Below are 22,266 nucleotides of genomic sequence, written 5' to 3' on the forward strand. Positions count from 1 at the left end.
GTAATTTATTTCAATAAAATCTATAACACTTCCACTACTTTTTAACATAGTCCTCACAATTTTTCAGGCGTTTCTCAGAGCGTGGTGTAAGGTTACGTATTCCTTCATCATAGAACATTGCCGCCTATATTGTCAACCACGTAACATGTTGTTCTACCTCTTCATCATTGTTGAAATGCTTGCCACCAAGGAACGACTTCAGATGCAGAAACAGATGAAAATCGCTAGGAACGACGTCGGGACTAAACGGAAGAAGGCCAAAAACGTCCCAGCAAAGCGCTGGAGGAGCTGTTTTGTCACATTCGCAGTGTGTGGTCGGACGTTGTCGTGAATGAAAACCACACTTTTTGAGAACATTCCTCTGCGCTAGTACTGTAATCCGCGGAGCAATTTCTTAAGTGTCTCGGAATAAACATCCTTATTAATTGTTTCACCTCGTGGTAAAAAATCAGTGAAATGCCTTGTCTGTCCCAAAACAATGTGCATATATGACTTTAAGGGGTATCAAGAGTTGCTTGAGTTTAACCTTTGCTAGAGACGAAGTGTACCTTCGTTCCAACTACTGCCGTTTCATAGTTCGTGAAATTTATGGAAGTTGACGAGCAAATAGCATAAATCGTAAACCTACGTTTTTTCTTAATCATTTCTTCGACTGCACAGGCTAGTTCATCAGAAACTACTTATAGACCTCCACTTCTTCGTGAAATACTTGATCACACCTGCCTTAAAGTGACAGACAGGGGATCTCAAGTTGATTCCGTATTTCTAGATTTCCGGGAAGCTTTTGACACCGTTCCTCATAAGCGACTTCTAATCAAGCTGCGGAGCTATGGGGTATCGTCTCAGTTGTGCGACTGGATTCGTGATTTCCTATCAGGAAGGTCGCAGTTCGTAGTAATAGACGGCAAATCATCGAGTAAAACTGAAGTGATATCAGGTGTTCCCCAGGGAAGCGTCCTGGGACCTCTACTGTTCCTGATCTATATAAATGACCTGGGTGACAATCTGAGCAGTTCTCTTAGACTGTTCGCAGATGATGCTGTAATTTACCGTCTAGTAAGGTCATCCGAAGACCAGTATCAGTTGCAAAGCGATTTAGAAAAGATTGCTGTATGGTGTGTCAGGTGGCAGTTGACGCTAAATAACGAAAAGTGTGAGATGATCCACATGAGTTCCAAAAGAAATCCGTTGGAATTCGATTACTCGATAAATAGTACAATTCTCAGGGCTGTCAATTCAACTAAGTACCTGGGTGTTAATATTACGAACAACTTCAGCTGGAAGGACCACATAGATAATATTGTCGGGAAGGCGAGCCAAAGGTTGCGTTTCATTGGCAGGACACTTAGAAGATGCAACAAGTCCACTAAAGATACAGCTTACACTACACTCGTTCGTCCTCTGTTAGAATATTGCTGCGCAGTGTGGGATCCTTACCAGGTGGGATTGACGGAGGACATCGAAAGGGTGCAAAAAAAGGGCAGCTCGTTTTGTATTATCACGTTATAGGGGAGAGAGTGTGGCAGATATGATACACGAGTTGGGATGGAAGTCATTACAGCATAGACGTTTTTCGTCGCGGCGAGACCTTTTTACGAAATTTCAGTCACCAACTTTCTCTTCCGAATGCGAAAATATTTTGTTGAGCCCAACTTACATAGGTAGGAATGATCATCAAAATAAAATAAGAGAAATCAGAGCTCGAACAGAAAGGTTTAGGTGTTCGTTTTTCCCGCTCGCAGTTCGGGAGTGGAATAGTAGAGAGATAGTATGATTGTGGTTCGATGAACCCTCTGCCAAGCACTTAAATGTGAATTGCAGAGTAGTCATGTAGATGTAGATGTAGATCCATCAACTCACCAATGAAGCCATCACTACATTTTCTTCGTAAACCTCGCAGATTTGTCGAGGAATGTCACTTGGTGTAACGCTCTTAGCATTCAGAAAATGAATCACAGATCTCAGTTCAAACGCGGCGGGATTTGCGGTCAATGATGCTTCTATGAAAAATCACTACGAACGACACACAACACAGATCGAGCTCTGAAAGGCGTCATTTAGTTCTGCTTGAACCAGAGATACACTACTGGCCATTAAAATTGCTACACCAAGAAGAAAAGGAGATGATAAACGGGTATTCATTGGACAAATATATTGTACTAGAACTGACATGTGATAACATTTCCACGCAATTTGGGTGCATAGATCTTGAGAAATCATACTCAGAACAACCACCTCTGCCCGTAATAACGGCCTTGATACGCCTGGGCATTGAGTCAAACATAGCTTGAATGGCGTGTACAGATACAGCTGCCCATGCAGCTTCAACACGATGTCACAGTTCATCAACAGTAATGACTGGGGTATTGTGACGAGCCAGTTGCTCGGCCACCATTGACCAGACGTTCTCAATTGGTGAGAGATCTGGAGAATGTGCTGGCGAGGGCAGGAGTCGAACATTTTCTGTATCCAGAAAGGCCCGTACAGGACCTGCATCATGCGTTCGTGCATTATCCTGCTGAAACGTAGGGTTACACATGGATCGAATGAATGGTAGAGCCACGGGTCGTAGCACATCTGAAATGTAACGTCCACTGTTCAAAGTGCCGTCAGTGCGAACAAGAGGTGACCGAGACGTGTGACCAATGGCACCCCATGCCATCAGGCCGGGTGATAAGCCAGTATGGTGATGATGAATACACGCTTCCAATGTGCGTTCCCGGCGATGTCGCCAAACACGGATGCGACCATCATGATGCTGTAAACAGAACCTGGATTCATCCGAAAAAGTGACTTTTGGCATTCGTGCACCCAGGTTCGTCGTTGAGTACACCATCGCAGGCGCTCCTGTCTGTGATGCAGCGTCAAGGGTAACCGCAGCCATGATCTCCGAGTCCATGGCGCTGCAAACGTCGTCGAACTGTTCGTGCAGATGGCTGTTGTCTTGCAAACGTTCCCATCTGCTGACTTAGGGATCGAGACGTGGCTGCACGATCCGGTACAGCCATGCGGCTAAGATGCCTGTCATATCGACTGCTAGTGATACGAGGCCGTTGGGGTCCAGCACGGCGTTCCGTATTACCCTCCTGAACTCACCGATTCCATATTCTGCTAACAGTTATTGGATCTCGACCAACGCGAGCATCAATGTCGCGACACGATAAAGCGCAATCGCGATAGGCTACAATCCGACCTTTATCAAAGTCGGAAACGTGATGGTACGCATTTCTTCTCCTTACACAGGGCATCACAACAACTTTACACCAGGCAACGCCGGTTAACTACTGTCTGTGTATGAGAAATCAGTTGGAAATTTTGCTCATGTGAGCACGTTGTAGGCGTCGCCACCGGCGCCAACCTTGTGTGAATGCTCTGAAAAGCTAATCATTTGCATATCACAGCATCTTCTTCCTGTCGGTTGAATTTCCGCGTCTGTAGCACGTCATCTTCGTGGTGTAGCAATTTTAATGACCAGTAGTGTACTATTGCGCATGATCGTAGCAGTGCCACGTAGAAAAATCGAAACAGAAATTACTTTCCGAACTATCCTCGTAACTTTCAAAATGGTAAAGGGCAACAAACTGTATTCGTTTCCGTACTAGCTTTATTAGAAAAGATCCAGATTTCGACTATTAACTTGCTATTATTAGTGCGAAAAGAAGTTCTGCAACAAGTACTGGATGATTATAATTAAACTTACCCTATTTAACACGTTATAACACGGAAACTACGAGAATCAAACTTGGCAGCATTGATGTCCACATTATGTGGTGCATGATCCGCGCGTCACAGGGCCACAGTCCTACAGTTCCAACTATGGTAACCATTTGCCGTTATCAATCATCGTGATTCACAGTCTCTCACACTTGACTGCACTATGCTGCCACCTAAAGGCCATTCTGCACGCTGTTTGTAGCACGCTCACAAGCTTACAGGATAATGGCTCGAAATTTTGATTGGTTATTACAAATGTAAGGTTTCCATTTGACTAACCCTCGTATAATATCGTGTACATAGTTATTCACTTTTGCAATGTATCTTATTATTGCCACTTCATCATCATGTTCGTCTTTTGGCAAAGGAATTTCAATACCCAATTTATAGCGAAATTGAAAAGTACCCTCTTATGTTGAATCAGGTAGTTTGATGTAAAATCTACAATACCGTCGGTACAAGTTTTTTTTTTTGCGAAAGACACCAAATATGTGCTTTCCATTTCCATTTTCACTAGGAATTGATACATCTAAAAAAATTCATTGAACCGTTTGTTTCAGTCTCACACGTAAATTTAATAAATTTCTGGGTGGAAATTATTAAAAATGGCTACTATAGTACTGATTAAAATTTCGTTAACTCTATTGATAGCAACGAATTGTATTTTATTTTATTCCTACGCAAGTTTTAAATTTTATTAGTGACCATAATTGCTTTATTGTGAAGGTTATGAATCACATAATCCATACAGAGGGTGCCACACAGCCAACCGACGTGTTCTTTGCAAAGTTTACATGCCTTCATTGCACTGCAGTCTTTCGTGACTGTGACAAGTGCCTCAACAACAGGTGTATACCTACCAGAGCATGAAGAAACAGTGGTACGTAATTTAAAGTAGAAGTGATACAGGTTATATCATGAGTTGTACTTTTTGTATACTATGCTCTAACTATTTATTTCTTGTATTTTAACACTGGTAGTGGCTAGTTACTAGCCGAAATCTGGATCTGTTCTAATAAGGCTAGTACGGAAACGACTGATTGCTGCTCTTTACCGTTTTGAAAACTAAAATAATTGTAAAAATAATTGTTATATAACTTAAATTAAAAATATCAAATAACTTACGCCTTAAATCTCGGGTTAAACATAGGGGTCGCCGAGACCGCACCTCGTAGTATACGTGGCAGAAATATCCCTATAAGGTTTGAAAGCAACAACTGTGTCACGAGACGCCGTGGCAAACAGCTGAGTTTCTATAACAAAGCGAAGTGCAACCTTTAGTTGAAGTTTTTCTCATTTATAGCTGAAATTGAGCATTAATTATATAGGGCGCAGCGGAGCTATTCCGCTCATTTCATCTGTAAGCCGAGTGAAATTTTACATGAAACGCTTTAAAAAAATCAATGTGAGGCAAAATGACAATTTAATTGTGAATACATTCCCGTATATAAAAGTTGGAAATTCGTTTCCAGGCACAAAATATTAAACGAACATTTGAAGAAGGCACAAATCGCAATATAAAAGTGGGTTACTCGGCCCTGTGACAGGGCTATTCCGCCCATTATATTTCAGCTTGCAAATCATAAGCATTTAGCACAAATATTTTTCGCCCTTTTACTCCCACACACACTTCGTGAAACTGTGTACACATTGCTGGCGCTGTACCCAGTCTCCCATCTTGATCGATTCTGCGAATAATGTTTCAGACCGCAAAGTCACAAGTGGAACAAGCATGTAATGGCAGTTGTGGGGAAGGCGGATGGTCGTCTTCGGTTCATTGGTAGAATTTTGGGAAGATGTGGTTCATCTGTAAAGGAGACCGCTTATAAAATACTAATACTACCTATTCGTGAGTACTGCTCGAGCGTTTGGGATCCCTATCAGGTCGGATTGAGGGAGCACATAGAAGCAATTCAGAGGCGGGCTGCTAGATTTGTTACTGGCAGGTTTTATCATCGCGCGAATGTTACGGAAATGCTTCAGGAACTTGGGTGAGAGTCTCTATAGTAGGGTGACCAAACGTCCCGGAAAACCGTCCCGGTTTTCATCCCTGTGTTCCGGTGTCCCGAAAATACACTCCTGGAAATTGAAATAAGAACACCGTGAATTCATTGTCCCAGGAAGGGGAAACTTTATTGACACATTCCTGGGGTCAGATACATCACATGATCACACTGACAGAACCACAGGCACATAGACACAGGCAACAGAGCATGCACAATGTCGGCACTAGTACAGTGTATATCCACCTTTCGCAGCAATGCAGGCTGCTATTCTCCCATGGAGACGATCGTAGAGATGCTGGATGTAGTCCTGTGGAACGGTTTGCCATGCCATTTCCACCTGGCGCCTCAGTTGGACCAGCGTTCGTGCTGGACGTGCAGACCGCGTGAGACGACTCTTCATCCAGTCCCAAACATGCTCAATGGGGGACAGATCCGGAGATCTTGCTGGCCAGGGTAGTTGACTTACACCTTCTAGAGCACGTTGGGTGGCACGGGATACATGCGGACGTGCATTGTCCTGTTGGAACAGCAAGTTCCCTTGCCGGTCTAGGAATGGTAGAACGATGGGTTCGATAACGCTTTGAATGTACCGTGCACTATTTAGTGTCCCCTCGACGATCACCAGAGGTGTACGGCCAGTGTAGGAGATCGCTCCCCACACCACGATGCCGGGTGTTGGCCCTGTGTGCCTCGGTCGTATGCAGTCCTGATTGTGGCGCTCACCTGCACGGCGCCAAACACGCATACGACCTTCATTGGCACCAAGGCAGAAGCGACTCTCATCGCTGAAGACGACACGTCTCCATTCGTCCCTCCATTCATGCCTGTCGCGACACCACTGGAGGCGGACTGCACGATGTTGGAGCGTGAGCGGAAGACGGCCTAACGGTGTGCGGGACCGTACCCCAGCTTCATGGAGACGGTTGCGAATGGTCCTCGCCGATACCCCAGGAGCAACAGTGTCCCTAATTTGCTGGGAAGTGGCGGTGCGGTCCCCTACGGCACTGCGTAGGATCCTACGGTCTTGGCGTGCATCCGTGCGTCGCTGCGGTCCGGTCCCAGGTCGACGGGCACGTGCACCTTCCGCCGACCACTGGCGACAACATCGATGTACTGTGGAGACCTCACGCCCCACGTGTTGAGCAATTCGGCGGTACGTCCACCCGGCCTCCCGTATGCCCACTATACGCCTTCGCTCAAAGTCCGTCAACTGCACATACGGTTCACGTCCACGCTGTCGCGGCATGCTACCAGTGTTAAAGACTGCGATGGAGCTCCGTATGCCACGGCAAACTGGCTGACACTGACGGCGGCGGTGCTCAAATGCTGCGCAGCTAGCGCCATTCGACGGCCAACACCGCGGTTCCTGGTGTGTCCGCTGTGCCGTGCGTGTGATAATTGCTTGTACAGCACTCTCGCAGTGTCCGGAGCAAGTATGGTGGGTCTTACTAGTAATCACAGTATCAGTATTGATACACTCAGGCAATAATTTACTTTGAGTGGTACTTTGGCCAACAAGTAGTAAGTTGTATTATTGTAACAGAGCTATGAAACCGTCAGATTGAAGCGCCTCTTACTCACACACTCATTGTCAGAACAGTGTAGTAGTTGATGTTTTGTCAGACAAACTGCAATAGTTTTTCTCATATTAGTGGTATTATTGCTGCAGTACTGTGAAACGCAATGCCGAAACGTGCCTGCAAGTTCAGTGACTGTTATTCCAAGGAATGGAATTTCATTAAGAAAGGTCGTTTTGATTACGAAGCAGTGTTCCGTATGTAACTGTTTTATTAGTATAAGTCATGGTGGACGTTCTGACATAGTTGATCACATCAGGTCAAAGAAATGCATTAACAGATACAATGCACCGAGCTGCAGTAAAACTCTACAAAATTATTTTGTGAAACATCAGTCAAGTGAAGAGACGAAAGTTCGAGCAGCCGAGCTTACACTAGCGTACCACACGGTAAAACATCACCAAACTTATAAATCTAGTGATTGTACTAATAAGCTTAACAGCATTGTGTTTGATGATTCTTCCATTGCAGAAAAGTTTAGTTCAGCAAGAACTAAAGTGTCAGCCTTAGTGAAAGGAGTTATTGCTCCCCAGAGTGTAAAAGAAAGCCTTGAATACATCAAAAAGTCTTCTTTCTACGGGATATCCACTGATGCCAGCAATCATAAGGCCACTAAAATATTTCCGTTTGTTGTTCAGTTTTTCGATATTAATCAGGGAATTCAGACCAAACTTTTGAAGGTGAGTTCCCTACCTAACGAAACATCTGACGAAATTTCAAGATTTTGTATGAATATTATCGAAATGTTTGATCTTGAGAAAAATAAATGTGTGGCATTTTGTGGAGACAACACCAACACAAACTTTGGTGGTTTAAAAAGACAAGGCAAATGCAACGTAATTACCAAATTAAAGGCAACATTGCATGAAAACATTGAAGGCATAGGGTGCCCTGCACATGTTTTACACAATAGCGTGCAGACATCTGCTGACAGTTTAAGCTGTGATGCTGGAACTATCGTCATGAAGGTATACTCACACTTTTACATATATACTGTTAGATCAGAGAGGCTTAAGGAGTCCTGTGATTATATGGGAACTGAATATATGAAGGTAATGTGTCACTCGAAAACTCGCTGGTTATCACTGTTTCCAGCAGTTGAAAGAGTAATCCGCCTGTTTGAACCGTTAAAAGAGTTTATCCTAAATGAAGACAAAGCCCCCAAAATATTGGTTCAGTTTTTCAGTAACTCTTTAAGTGAAGCCTACTTATGGTTCATTCAGTGTCAGCTTAGAATTTTGCAGTATGGGATAAAGGAAATTGAGGGAAGCACGAAAAGTGTAATAGAGGTAAATGATGTTTTGAAAAATACTCTGTAAACTGTTACTAAGAGGAGGGAACAGCAGTTCATTTCTTTTAATGTTAAATCTGTCCTTAAAAGAGCAGAAGTATCAGAAGCAGCGGAAAGGAGTTTTAGAGAAGAAGTTAACAAGTTTTGTGACACTTGTGTAGAATATCTCATGTAGAATATCTCAGCAAGTGGAGCGCCTCATATTTACCCTCAGTGCCGATGTTTGATTGGGTGTTACTGAAGAGTGTGCCAAAATGGGAAAGTGTTGAAGAGACAGTTTCGTATTTGAAGAGTAAAGAGATTGAAATCGATGATTTCTTTGATCAGTTCGGCATAATGACAAATTTTGTTGAAGAAAATCTTCACAAGTGGAATGATGAAAAAAAAACACTATTGGAATGTCATGAGAAGTGGGTGAGTTTTTAGAAGCTGTGACTATCTTCAGCATTACTCTGAGTTGGTAATAATTGCAAGGTATTTATTTGCAATCCCAGCCCATAATGCCAATGTGGAAAGAATATTTTCTTCATGAATATCTAATGGACTGACGAAAGAAACAGAATGGAGGTGGACTCTCTTGAAGCAACCCTGCAGATCCTGTACAACTACAAAATGGATTGGGCCGAGTTTTAACACTGTGTCTCAAAGATCAAAGACATGATCAAGAAAGCTGGAGGCAGAGAAAAATACCCTTATCTCCAAGGACAGTCAATTCCATCTACAAGTGCTCAGTAATATTAAAGCTCATGTTAATATTAATTGATTAAAAGTTGAATGGCTGTAAAATTTTGTAAAATGGTAATACATTTCTTTATTACTGTATACGTTTATTAAATGTCATTAATTACACAGATAATCTAGATTATATCAATCTTTTGTATCCTCTTATTAGTTATAATAATCGGGTTAACAAAATGCATCAACAAAATATTAATATTTAAAATTAAGAAACCTGTGTACATGTGGAATGAGGTGTCCGTTGGCACCCGGGTGAATGTGTCCCGGTTTTCAACGAAAATAATTTGGTCACCCTACTCTAGAGGAAAGGAGGCGTTCCTTTCGTGAATCGCTACTGAGGAAATTTAAGGAGCCAGCATTTGAGGCTAACTGCAGTACAGTTTTACTGCCGCCAACTTACATTTTGCGGAAAGACCCCACAAAGATAAGATAAGAGAGATTAGGGCTCTTACAGAGGCATATAGGCAGTCATTTCTCCCTCGGTCTGTTTGGGAGTGGAACAGGGAGAGAAGATGCTAGTTGTGGTACGAGGTACCCTCCGCCACGCACCGTATGGTGGATTGCGGAGTATGTATATACATGTAGATGTTTATGAGGAGTGTTCTCATGATCGTCTTCAATTGCAACTGGCTTAAGTCATCATCCGACTCACTCAGCTGACGACCTAGTTAATTTACTTGCATTACCTTTGCTTTCCTTCTTCATTTTTAATCTGGGTTTAGCCTTCGTCACTTTGTAGTTCACGTCCGATGTCAAATGTCTTGGTTCCGTTTTTATCTTTTTTGACGTCCTTTGCGATATTTTTTTGTTGGGATGGGCATGATTGCATTGAATGAACGGAAGAAGAGAGTCGTGGAAAAGGGGATTCAGTTCGCAGCTGGAAAGACTGTGGAATCTCCGGAAAGGGACATGATGGCACACTAGGAATGTCTGCCTGGAAATGAAGCGAGAGGGATATTTATTCAAATAGTTCAAATGGCTCTAAGCACAGTGGGACTTAACATCCTGGGTCATCAGTCCCCTAGAACTTAGAACTACTTACACCTAACTAACCTAAGGACATCACACACATCCATGTCCGAGGCAGGATTCGAACCTGCGACCGTAGCAGCAACGCGATTCCGAACTGAAGCGCCTAGAACCGCTCGGTCACAGCGGCCCGCGGAGAAATTCGTCCTCAAAAGTAACTAATGGATTCAAAGAGAACAATACAGTGCATTTAAATCCTTTAACACTTATCTCAACGGTGGCAGCTTTATTCCAAGCTGTAAAAAACAGTTCTCCGAGGTTAAACTTGTTGATTGCATCTCCTAGTGTCGAATGCATGTTATTTGTTGCAGCATGATGGAAGAAAACTTGCAGCGGTTTGATTACTGATCTGTCCAGAGGCTGCAGGGCACGTGTGGTGCGATGTGCGAAATCATGACGACCCCTATTTTTCTTTGCAAACTTTTTCGAATGCCGCGCAGAGTCTTACTTTAGTGCAAACATCACAATAAAAATAGCATTAACGAAATGGTGGACAAGTCATCATGAAGCTAACATATAAAGCTATAAGTAACTCAAAAATGAAATTTTTTACCGAATAGTTTCTGTAAAATCGTTTGAGAAAGATTGAAGGGCGTGCGCCTCGATTCTGTTGTCGCGACGTATAGCCAACAAGTCGAAAGACAGCAGTGTTGGTTTCCCCTTGAAAAAAATAAAATAAAATAAAATAAAATAAATATGCATTCGTCCATTGTATTAACCCCAGATCACTAAACAAAACGCAAAAGTTACAAATGCAGTGGTGCATAAAAACAGGCCATTTTGAACTTAATTTGGTATGTAACATACCAGTGGAGACCTAATAATTGTAATTAACTAACGCATGATCTATAAATTGTGACTTCCTTTGAATAAAATGTGGAGTAGTTAGTTTTACGACGGTTTAGTAGCAATGTAATATTTCCATCCTCCCCTTTTAGGTGTTCTAGAGCTAATTACATGTTAATAACAAACATTTATACTGACTTCATCCGTGTTTTCACGAAAACTGTACGGCGTGTATCCGAACCGATCACAGAGCATTTTTTCAACCATTTGACAATTTCTTTTATCATTTCAAATGAAGGCACATCCAAATATCCTAACATGCATTAGAGAAATTTATTATCATTGTGCAAAGAAACCAGTAATGTTCTGAGCAAACAAAGGAATGCTGTGAGGAGCTGAATGACGAAATAATTACCGAAACAATTGATGTCTTCAGTCCTGAGACTCGTTAGATGCAGCTCTTCATACTGCTCTATCCTGTGCAAGCTTCTACATCTCCCACTACGTACTGCAGCCTACATCCTTCCTGAATCTGCTTAGTGTATCCATCTCTTGGTCTCCCTCTACGGTTTTTACCCACCACGCTGCCCTCCAATACTAAATTGGTGATCCCTTGATGCCTCAGAACATGTCCTACCAACCGATCCCTTCTTCTAGTCAAGTTGTGCCACAAACTCCTCTTCTCCCCTATTCTATTCAATACCTCCTCATTAGTTATGTGATCTACCCATCTAATCTTCAGCATTCTTCTGTAGCACCACATTTCGAAAGCTTCTATTCTCTTCTTGTCTAAACTGTTTATCGTCCACGTTTCACTTCCATACATGGCTACACTCCACACAAATAGTTTCAGAAACGACTTCCTGACACTTAAATCTATACTCGATGTTAACAAATTTCTCTTCTTCAGAAACGCTTTCCTTGTCATTGACAGTCTACATTTTATATCCTCTCTACTTCGACCATTATCAGTTATTTTGCTCCCCAAGTAGCAAAACTTCTTTACTACTTTAAGTGTCTCATTTCCTAATCTAATTCCCTCAGCATCACCCGACTTAATTTGACAACATTCCATTGTCCTCGTTTTCCTTTTGTTAATGTTCATCTTATACCCTCCTTTCAAGACATTGTCCATTCCGTTCAACTGCTCTTCCAAGTCCTTTGCTGTCTCTGACAGAATTACGATGTCATCGGCGAACCTCAAAGTTTTTATTTCTTCTCGATGGATTTTAATACCCACTCCGAACTTTTCTGCTGTTTCCTTTACTGCTTGCTCAATATACAGATTGAATAACATCGGGGAGAGACTACAACCCTGTCTCACTCCCCTCCCAACCACTGCTTGCCTTTCACGTCCTTCGACTTTTCTAACTGCCATCTGGTTTCTGTACAAATTGTAAATAGCCTTTCGCTCCCTGTATTTTACTCCTGCCACCTTCAGAATTTGAAAGAGAGTATTCCAGTCAACATTGTCAAAAGCTTTCTCTAAGTGTACAAATGCTAGAAACGTAGGTTTGCCCTTCCTTAATCTAGCTTCTAAGATAAATCGTAGGGTCAGTATTCACGTGTTCCAACATTTCTACGGAATCCAAACTGATCTTCCCCGAGGTTGGCTTCTACCAGTTTTTCCATTCGTCTGTAAAGAATTCGCGTTAGTATTTTGCAGCTGTGACTTATTAAACCGATAGTTCGGTAATATTTGTCGTCTTATCACTATAAAATGCGTAGCGGCGGTCTCTTTCATTCCATCGTCATTTTCTATTCCCGTGAAATTGCTGGACAGGCTCAGCATACAGGAAAGTCAAAACAACCTTCGTTGAAATTAAAGGCGAGGGTGGAAACATTAAGAGTGCAACGGTAATTCCTATGATACATGCAGTGGAGAGTGCGGATAGGTGGATAGAGCACATTAAAGGCCTCTACGAGGGGGAAGATTTATCTGATGTTATAGAAGATGAAACAGGAGACGATTTAGGAGAGATAGTGGATCCAGTATTAAAATCAGAATCTAAAAGAGCTTTGGAGGACTTAAGATCAAATAAGGCAGAAAGAATAGTTAACACTTCACCAGAATTTCTAAAATCATTGGGGGAGATGGCAACAAAACGACTGTTCAGGTTTGTGTGTTAAATATGTTAGTATAGCGACATACCATCTGACTTCCAGAAAAGTATCGTACACACAATTCCGAAGACTCCGAGAGCTGACAAGTGCAAGAATTATCGCACAAACAGAGTAACCGCTCATGCATCCAAGTTGCTGACAAGAATAATATACAGAAGAATGGAACAGAAAATTGAGAATGTGCTAGATGACTATCAGTTTGGCCTTAGAATACGCGAAGGCACGAGAGAGATAATTCTGACGTTGCTGTTAATAATGGAAGTAAGACTAAAGAAAAATTAAGACATGTTCATAGGATTTGTCGATCTGGAGAAAGCATTCGACAGTGTGAAATGGTGCAAGATGCTCGAAACTCTGTGGAAACTAGGGGCAAGCTATAGGGAGAGACGGCTGATATATATACAACATGTACAAGAACTAACAAGGAGTAAAACAGTGGACGACCAAGATCGAACTGCTCGGATTAAAAAGGGTGTAAGACAGGGATGTAGTATTTCACCCATACTTTTCAATCTGTACATCGAAGTAGCAATGGTGGAAATAAAAGAAGGGTTTAAGAATGGAAATAAAATTCAAGGTGAAAGCATATCAATGATACGATTCGTCGATGGCATTGCTATCGTGAGTCAAAGTGAAAAAGAATTATTTGATCTGCTGAATGGAATGAACAATCTAAAATGAGTATAGAATATCGATTGAGATAAATCGAAGAAAGACCAAAGTAAAGAGAAGTAGCAGAAATGAGAACAGCGAGAAACGTAACATTACAATTGGTGTTTACGAAGTAGACGTAGTTAAGGAATTCTGCTACCTAGGCGGCAAAAGCGGAATAGCGCTGGCCTAAAAGGCATTCCTCACTGAGACAAGTGTATTAGTATCAAATGTAGGCCTTAATTTGAGGAGGAAATTTTTGAGAATGTACGTCTGGAGTACAGGATTGTATGGTAGTGAAACATGGACTGTGGGAAAACGGGAACAGAATCGAAGCATTTGAGACGACGTACTACGGAATATTATGTCGACTAAAAAGGTAAGTAATGAGGAGGTTCTGCGCAGAATCGAAGAGGAAAGGAACATGTGGAAAACACTGATAAGGAGAAGGGACAGGATGATAGGACATCTGTTACAACACGAGGGAGCTGTAGAAGGCAAAAACTGTAGAGGAAGACAGAGCCTGAAATACGTCCGGCAAATAACTGAGGATGTAGGTTGCAAGTGCTCCTCTGAGATGAAGAGGCTGGCACAGGAGAAGAATTCGTGGCGGGCAACATCAAACCAGTCAGAAGACTGATAACCCCCTCCACCCCAATAAAAAGTAAAGGTAGCAATTAACGAAAGTTTATTTACTGCATGCATGTGGCATAGTAGGAGGAATACGTCATTAAATTTACATGAGATTTGGAGGGGATACAAGGGGTGTTCAAAAAGCAAAAATTATTTTGTAATTTCGTGTCAGCTCAAATTTCCGGTAGGTTTCAAATTCCGAGTTACAGGTTTCATATGAAGGTAGTTAGATTTTATAGTAATTGCCTAAGAAACAGTGTAACGTCATACGACGCTATTTTCTGTGATATAATCTGTCACAGACTGCGCGTCCCTGTGAGTAACGCTAATGGCATCAGAACGGATAGCCGACAATTATCTTCTCATAAAAGCCTCTCGTTTATCGCTTTGCGCAACATGCTACGTTACGTAAGAGAGCTACCTGTCCACTTGTCAGAGAGGCCCTAGAATCTTCCACTGCAGTCGTATTCGTGACCCGCACTGCTGGAAATTCGAATATCCAGCACAATACAACGACGGAATATCAAACAAATTCGTAATTGGTATCATACGTCTTGATGGAGTTATTTCTCCTTTCCCCTGCGAGTATTTTTCAGGTACAGTGCTGGCTCGTATTTCAGCGTGAACCCTTGATGACTGCACAACACAAAGCTTTACGCCTCGCCTGGGCAAGTCAACGCCGACATTCGACTGTTGATGACTGGAAACATGTTGCCTGGTCGGACGAGTCTCGTTTCAAATTGTGTCGACCGGATGGACGTGTACGGGTGTGGAGACAATCTCATGAATCCATTGATCCTGCATGTCAGCAAAGGACTGTTCAAGCTGGTGGAGGCTCAGTAATGGTGTGGGGGCGTGTGCAGTTGGAGTGATACGGGACACCTAATACGTCCAGATACGACTCTGATAGGTGACATGTACGTAAGCATCCTGTCTGATCACATGCATCCATTGATGTCCATTATGCATTCCGACGGACCTGGGAACTTTCAGCAGGACAATGTGACACCCCACACGTCCAGAATTGCTACAGGGTGCATCCAGGAACACTCTTCCGAATTTAAACACTTCCGCTGGCCAGCAAACTCCTCAGACATGAACATTTTTAGTATAACTGGGATGCCTTTCAACGTACTGTTCAGAAGAGATCCGACGGACCTGGGAACTTTCAGCAGGACAATGTGACACCCCACACGTCCAGAATTGCTACAGGGTGCATCCAGGAACACTCTTCCGAATTTAAACACTTCCGCTGGCCAGCAAACTCCTCAGACATGAACATTTTTAGTATAACTGGGATGCCTTTCAACGTACTGTTCAGAAGAGATCTCCGACCCCACGTACCCGTACAGATTTATGGACAGCCCACGTACCCGTACAGATTTATGGACAGCCCTGCAGGATTCATTGTGTCACTTCCCTCCAGCTCTACTTCAGGCATTACTGGAGTCCATGCCACGCCGTGTTGCGGCACTTCAGCGTGCTCGCGGAGGCCTTACACGATATTAGGCAGGTGTACCACTTCTCTGGCTCTTCAGTACATGAATATACAGGGTGTTTACAAATTAGTTATACAAAAGTAACATTTAATTGTGAAAACGGTAGATAACTCTTGATACAGCACTGAATGCATTATCTTCGAGTTTTATTTCTGCTAAACACTGTTAGTTCCCGTCATTCTCGCTGGGTGGCTTACGTCAATGAGTTATTCCTACAGTCGTGAAGTCGTATAACGATGCAGGCTGTATGCACTGTTGTTTTTGGGATTCATGAACCCACGTCTTCTACTACAAAATTTTGTACATGGCTGCACGTTGAGAGACCGTGAATAATTACAATAGAAAGAAATATAGCCCTCAATCACTATATTTAAACGAATTAACAGGGTTTCAACACTGCTAGGAGAGTCTTTCTCAGAATTTATATCAAAAAATGGTCTATATTCTATAACATGGTCACAGAATTAGTCATAATTAGTCATAATTCTGTGACCACGTTATAGAATATGAATATCAAGAGCATGAATATCAAGAGCTCAGATGGAAACCCAGTTCTAAGCAAAGAAGGGAAAGCAGAAAGGTGGAGGGAGTATATAGAGGGTCTACACAGAGGAGATGTTCTTGAGGACAATATTATGGCAATGGAAGAGGAGGTAGATGAAGAAGAAATGGGAGATATGATACTGCGTGAAGAGTTTGACAGCCACTGAAAGACGTAAGTCGAAACAAGGCCCTGGGTGTAGAAAACATTCCATTAGAACCACTAATAGTCTTGGGAGAGCCAGGCCTAACAAAACTCTACAATCTGGTGAGCAAGATGTATGAGACAGGCGAAATACCCTCAGACTTCAAGAAGAATATAATAATTCCAATCTCAAAGAAAGCAAGTGTTGACTGATGTGAAAATTACCGAACTCTCAGTTTAATAAGTCACAGCTGCAAAATACTAACACGAATTCTTTACAGACGAATGGAAAAACTGGTAGAAGCCGACCTCGGGGAAGATCAGTTTGGATTCCGTAGAAATGTTGGAACACGTGAGGCAATACTGACCCTACGACTTATCTTGGAAGCTAGATTAAGAAAAGGCAAACCTACGTTTCTAGAATTTGTAGACTTAGAGAAAGCTTTTGACAATGTTGACTGAAATACTCTCTTTCACATTCTGAAGGTGGCAGAAGTAAATTACAGGGAGCGAAAGGCTATTTACAATTTGTACAGAATCCAGATGGCAGTTATAAGAGTCGAGGGGCATGAAAGGAAAGCAGTGGTTGGGAAGGGAGTGAGACAGGGTTGTAGCCTCTCCCCGACGTTATTGAATCTGTATATTGAGCAAGCAGTGAAGGATACGAAAGAAAAATTCGGAGTAGGTATTAAAATCCATGGAGAGGAAATAAAAACTTTGAGCTTTGCCGATGACATTGTAATTCTGTCACAGACTGCAAAGGACTTGGAAGAGCACTTCAACGGAATGGACAGTGTCTTGACAGGAGGGTATGAGATGAACATCAACAATAGCAAAACGAGGATAATGGAATGTAGTCGAATTAAGTCGGGTGATGCTGAGGGATTTAGATTAGGAAATGAGACACTTAGAGTAGTAAAGGTGTTTTGCTATTTTGGGAGCAAAATAGCTGATGATGTCGAAGTAGAGAGGATATAACATGTAGACTGGCAATGGCAGGGAAAGCGTTTCTGAAGAAGAGAATTATCCTCAAACAATTGTTAATTGGTACAATCTACACCTACATCTACATGGATACTCTGCAAATATCATTTGAGCGCCTGGCAGAGGGTTCATCGAACCACCTTCACAATAATTCTCTATTATCCCAATCTCGTACTGCGCGAGGAGAAAACGAACACCTACGTCTTTCTGCGATTTCCCTTATTTTATTATGATGATGCCGTCTTCCTATCCAGGTCGGCGGGTTAAACTTGAACTTTTTTCCACGTAATGTTGCTAATCACCTGAATATCCTACTTTCCATCGGTACAGCAATAATCATTATTGCTGATGTGATATGTGCTCGTGTATCAACATCAGTTCCACCGGAACTGGCTGAGTGTCGCATAGAACGCCGGATCAGAGTCGGCCAGCAGTCTGGTTCAAATGGCTCTGAGCACTGTGGGATTCAACTGCTGAGGTCATCAGTCCCCTAGAACTTAGAACTACGTAAACCTAACTAGCCTAAGGACATCAGACACATCCATGCCCGAGGCAGGAATCGAACCTGCGACCGTAGCGGTCGCTCGGTTCCAGACTGTAGCGCCTAGAACCGCACGGCCTCTGCGGCCGGCAGTTAGATTAGGAAATGAGACACTTAAAGTAGTAAAGGAGTTTTGCTGTTTGGGGAGCAAAATGGGAAATGATACACTTAAAGTAGTAGAGGAATTTTGCTATTTGGAGAGCAAAATAACTGATGATGGTCGAAGTAGAGAGGATATAAAATGTAGGCTGGCAATGGCAAGGAAAGCGATTCTCAAGAAGAGAAATTTGTCAACATCGAGTATACATTTAAGTGTCAGGAAATCGTTTCTGAAAGCATTTGTATGGAGTGTCTCTTTAATTTTCCTGTAGGCAGTATCTGTCTTACCCCTAGTGAGATACGCCTCTACATCCTTACATTTGTCCTCCAGCCATTCCTCCTTAGCCATTTTGCACTGCCTGTTGATATCATTTTTGAGACGTTTGTATTCCTTTTTGCCTGCTTCATCTACTGCATTTTTATATTTTCTCCTTTCATCAATTAAGTTCAATATTTCTTCTGTTACACAAGGATTTCTAGCGCCGTCGTCTTTTTATCTACTTTAGCCTCTGCTGCCTTCACTGTTTCATCCCTCAAAGCTACCCATTCTTCTTCTACTGTATTTCTTTCCCCCATTCCTGTTAATTGTTCCCTTATGCTCTCCCTGAAAATCTGTACAACCTCTGGTTTAGTCACTTTATCCACGTCCCATCTCCTTAAATTCCCACCTTTTTGTAGTTTCTTCAGTTTTAATCTACAGTTCATAAGCAATAGATTGTGGTCAGAGTCCACATCTGCACCTCGAAATGGCTTACAATTTAAAATCTGGTTCCTAAATCTCTGTCTTGCCATTATATAATCTATCTGAAACCTTGTTAGTATCTCCAGGGTTCTTCCATGTATACAACCTTCTTTCATGATTCTTGAACCAAGTGTTAGCTATGATTAAGTTATGCTCTGTGCAAAATTCTACTAGGCGGCTTCCTCTTTCATTTCTTAGCCCCAAACCATATTCACATACTACTTTTCCTTCTTTCCCTTTTCCTACTACCGAATTCCAGTCACCCATGACTATTAAATTTTCGTCTTCCTTCAGTACCTGAATAATTTCTTTTATCTCATCATACATTTCATCAATTTCTTCGTCATCTGCAGAGCTATTTGGCATATAAACTTGTACTACTGTAGTAGGCTTGGGTAAAGTACCGGAACTTCAAGAGCTGATAGAAATCACCCAAGTTAAAATCGTTATAGGTACGGAAAGCTGGCAGAAGCCAGAGATAAATTTTTACAAAGGCACAGACGGTGTTTCGATTGGATAGATTGCATGCAACCGTTGGGGCGTGTTTGTCGCTGTTAGTAGTAGTTTAAATTGTAGTGAAATAGAAGTTGATAGTTAATGTGAATTATTATGGGTGGAAGTTATACTCAACAACCAAGCTAGGTTAATAATTGGCTCCTTTTACCGACCTCCCGATTTAGCAGCATTAGAAGCAGAACAACTGAGAGAAAATCTGGAATACATTTCACATAAATTTCTTCAGCATGTTATAGTCTTACGTGGAGATTTGAATTTACCAGATACAAGCTAGGACATTCAGATGTTTAGGACGGGTGGTAGGGACAGAGCATCGAGTGACGTTATGCTGAATGTACTATCCGAAAATTACCTCGAGCAATTAAACAGAGAAGCGATTCGTGGAGATAATATCTTGGATCTACTCATAACAAACAGACCCGAACTTTTCAATTCTGTAAACGCAGAACAGGGAATCAGTGCTCATAAGGCCGTTGCAGCATCCCTGCATATGGAAGTAACTAGGAATATAAAAAAAGGGAGGAAGATTTATCTGTTTAGCAAGAGTAATAGGAGGCAGATTTCAGACTACCTAACAGATCAAAACGAAAATTTCTGTTCTGACACTGACAATGTTGAGTGTTTATGGAAAAAGTTCAAGGCAATCGTAAAATGCGTTTTAGACACGTTCGTGCCGAGTAAAACTGTGAGGGACGGGAAAACTCCACCGTGGTTCAACAACAAAGTTAGGAAACTAATGCGAAAGCAAAGAGAGCTTCACTGCAAATTTAAACGCAGCCAAAACCTCCAGGGCAAACATAAACTAAACGATGTCAAAGTTAGCGTAAGGAGGGCTATGCGTGAAGCGTTCAGTGAATTCGAAAGTAAAATTTTATGTACCGACTTGACAGATAATCCTAGGAAGTTCTGGTCTTACGTTAAATCAGTAAGTGGATCGAAACAGCATATCCAGACACTGGGATGATAATGGCATTGAAACAGAGGAACACACGCGTAAAGCTGAAATACTAAACACCTTTTTTGAAAGCTGTTTCACAGAGGAAGGCCGCACTGCAGTTCCTTCTCTAAATCCTCGCACGAACGAAAAAATGGCTGACATCGAAATAACTGTGCAAGGAATAGAACAGCAACTGAAATCACTCAACAGAGGAAAGTCCACTAGACCTGACGGGATACCAATTCGATTCTACAGAGTACGCGAAAAAACTTGCCCCCGCCCCCCCCCCCCCTTCTAAGCCGTGTACCGCAAGTCTCTAGAGGAACGGAAGGTTCCAAATGATTGGAAAAGAGCACAGGTAAAGCCAGTTTTCAAGAAGGGTCGTCGAGCAGATGCGCAAAACTATAGGCGTATATCTCTAACATCGATCTGTTGTAGAATTTTAGAACATGTTTTGTGCTCACGTATCATGTCATTTCCGGAAACCCAGAATCTGGTCTGTAGGAATCAACATGGATTCCGGAAACAGCGATCATGTGAGACCCAACTCGCTTTATTTGTTCATGAGACCCAAAAAATAATAGATACAGGCTTCCAGGTAGCCTTAGCAAACAGAACACAGCATGTTGTTCTCAATTGAGAGACGTCTACAGACATTAAAGTAACCTCTGGCATGCCACAGGGGAGTGTTATGGCACCATTGCTTTTCACAATATAAATAAATGACCTAGTAGATAGTGTTGGAAGTTCCATGCGGCTTTTCGCGGATGATGCTGTAGTATACAGAGAAGTTGCAGCATTAGAAAATTGCAACGAAATGCCGGAAGAGCTGCAGCGGATAGGCACTTGGTGCAGGGAGTGGCAACTGACCCTTAACATAGACAAATGTAATTTATTGCGAATACATAGGAAGAAGGATCCTTTATTGTATGATTATGTGATAGCGGAACAAAGACTGGTAGCAGTTACTTCTGTAAAACATCTGGGAGTATGCGTACGGAACGATTTGAAGCGGAATGATAATATAAAATTAATTGTTGGTAAGGCGGGTACCAGGTTGAGATTCATTGGGAGAGTCCTTAGAAAATATAGTCCCTCAACAAAGGAGGTGGCTTACAAAACACTCGTTCGACCTATACTTGATTATTGCTCATCAGTGTGGGATCCGTACCAGGTCGGGTTGACAGAGAAGATAGAGAGGATCCAGAGAAGAGCGGTGCGTTTCGTCACAGGGTTATTTGGTAAGCGTGATAGCGTTACGGAGATGTTTAGCAAACTCAATTGGCAGACTCTGCAAGAGAGGCGCTCTGCATCGCAGTGTAACTTGCTGTCCAGGTTTCGAGAGGGTGCGTTTCTGGATGAGGTATCGAATATATTGCTTCCCCCTACTTATACCTCCCGAGGAGATCACGAATGTAAAATTAGAGAGATTGGAGGCTTTCCGGCAATCGTTCTTCCCGCGAACCATAAGCGAGTGGAACAGGAAAAGGAGGTAATGACAGTGGACAGTGGCACGTAAAATGCCTTTCGCCACACACAGTTGGGTGGCTTGCGGAGTATAAATGTAGATGTAGATGTAATGCATTATCAGGAGGGAGTACACTTTGTGATCAAAAGTATCCGGACACCTGGCTGAAAATGACTTACTAGTTCGTGGCGCCCTCCACCGGTAATACTGGAATTCATGGTGTTGGCCCACCATTAGCCTTGATGA

This window comes from Schistocerca gregaria, chromosome 9 (genome assembly GCF_023897955.1).
Source record: "Schistocerca gregaria isolate iqSchGreg1 chromosome 9, iqSchGreg1.2, whole genome shotgun sequence".
Lineage (NCBI taxonomy): Eukaryota > Metazoa > Arthropoda > Insecta > Orthoptera > Acrididae > Schistocerca > Schistocerca gregaria.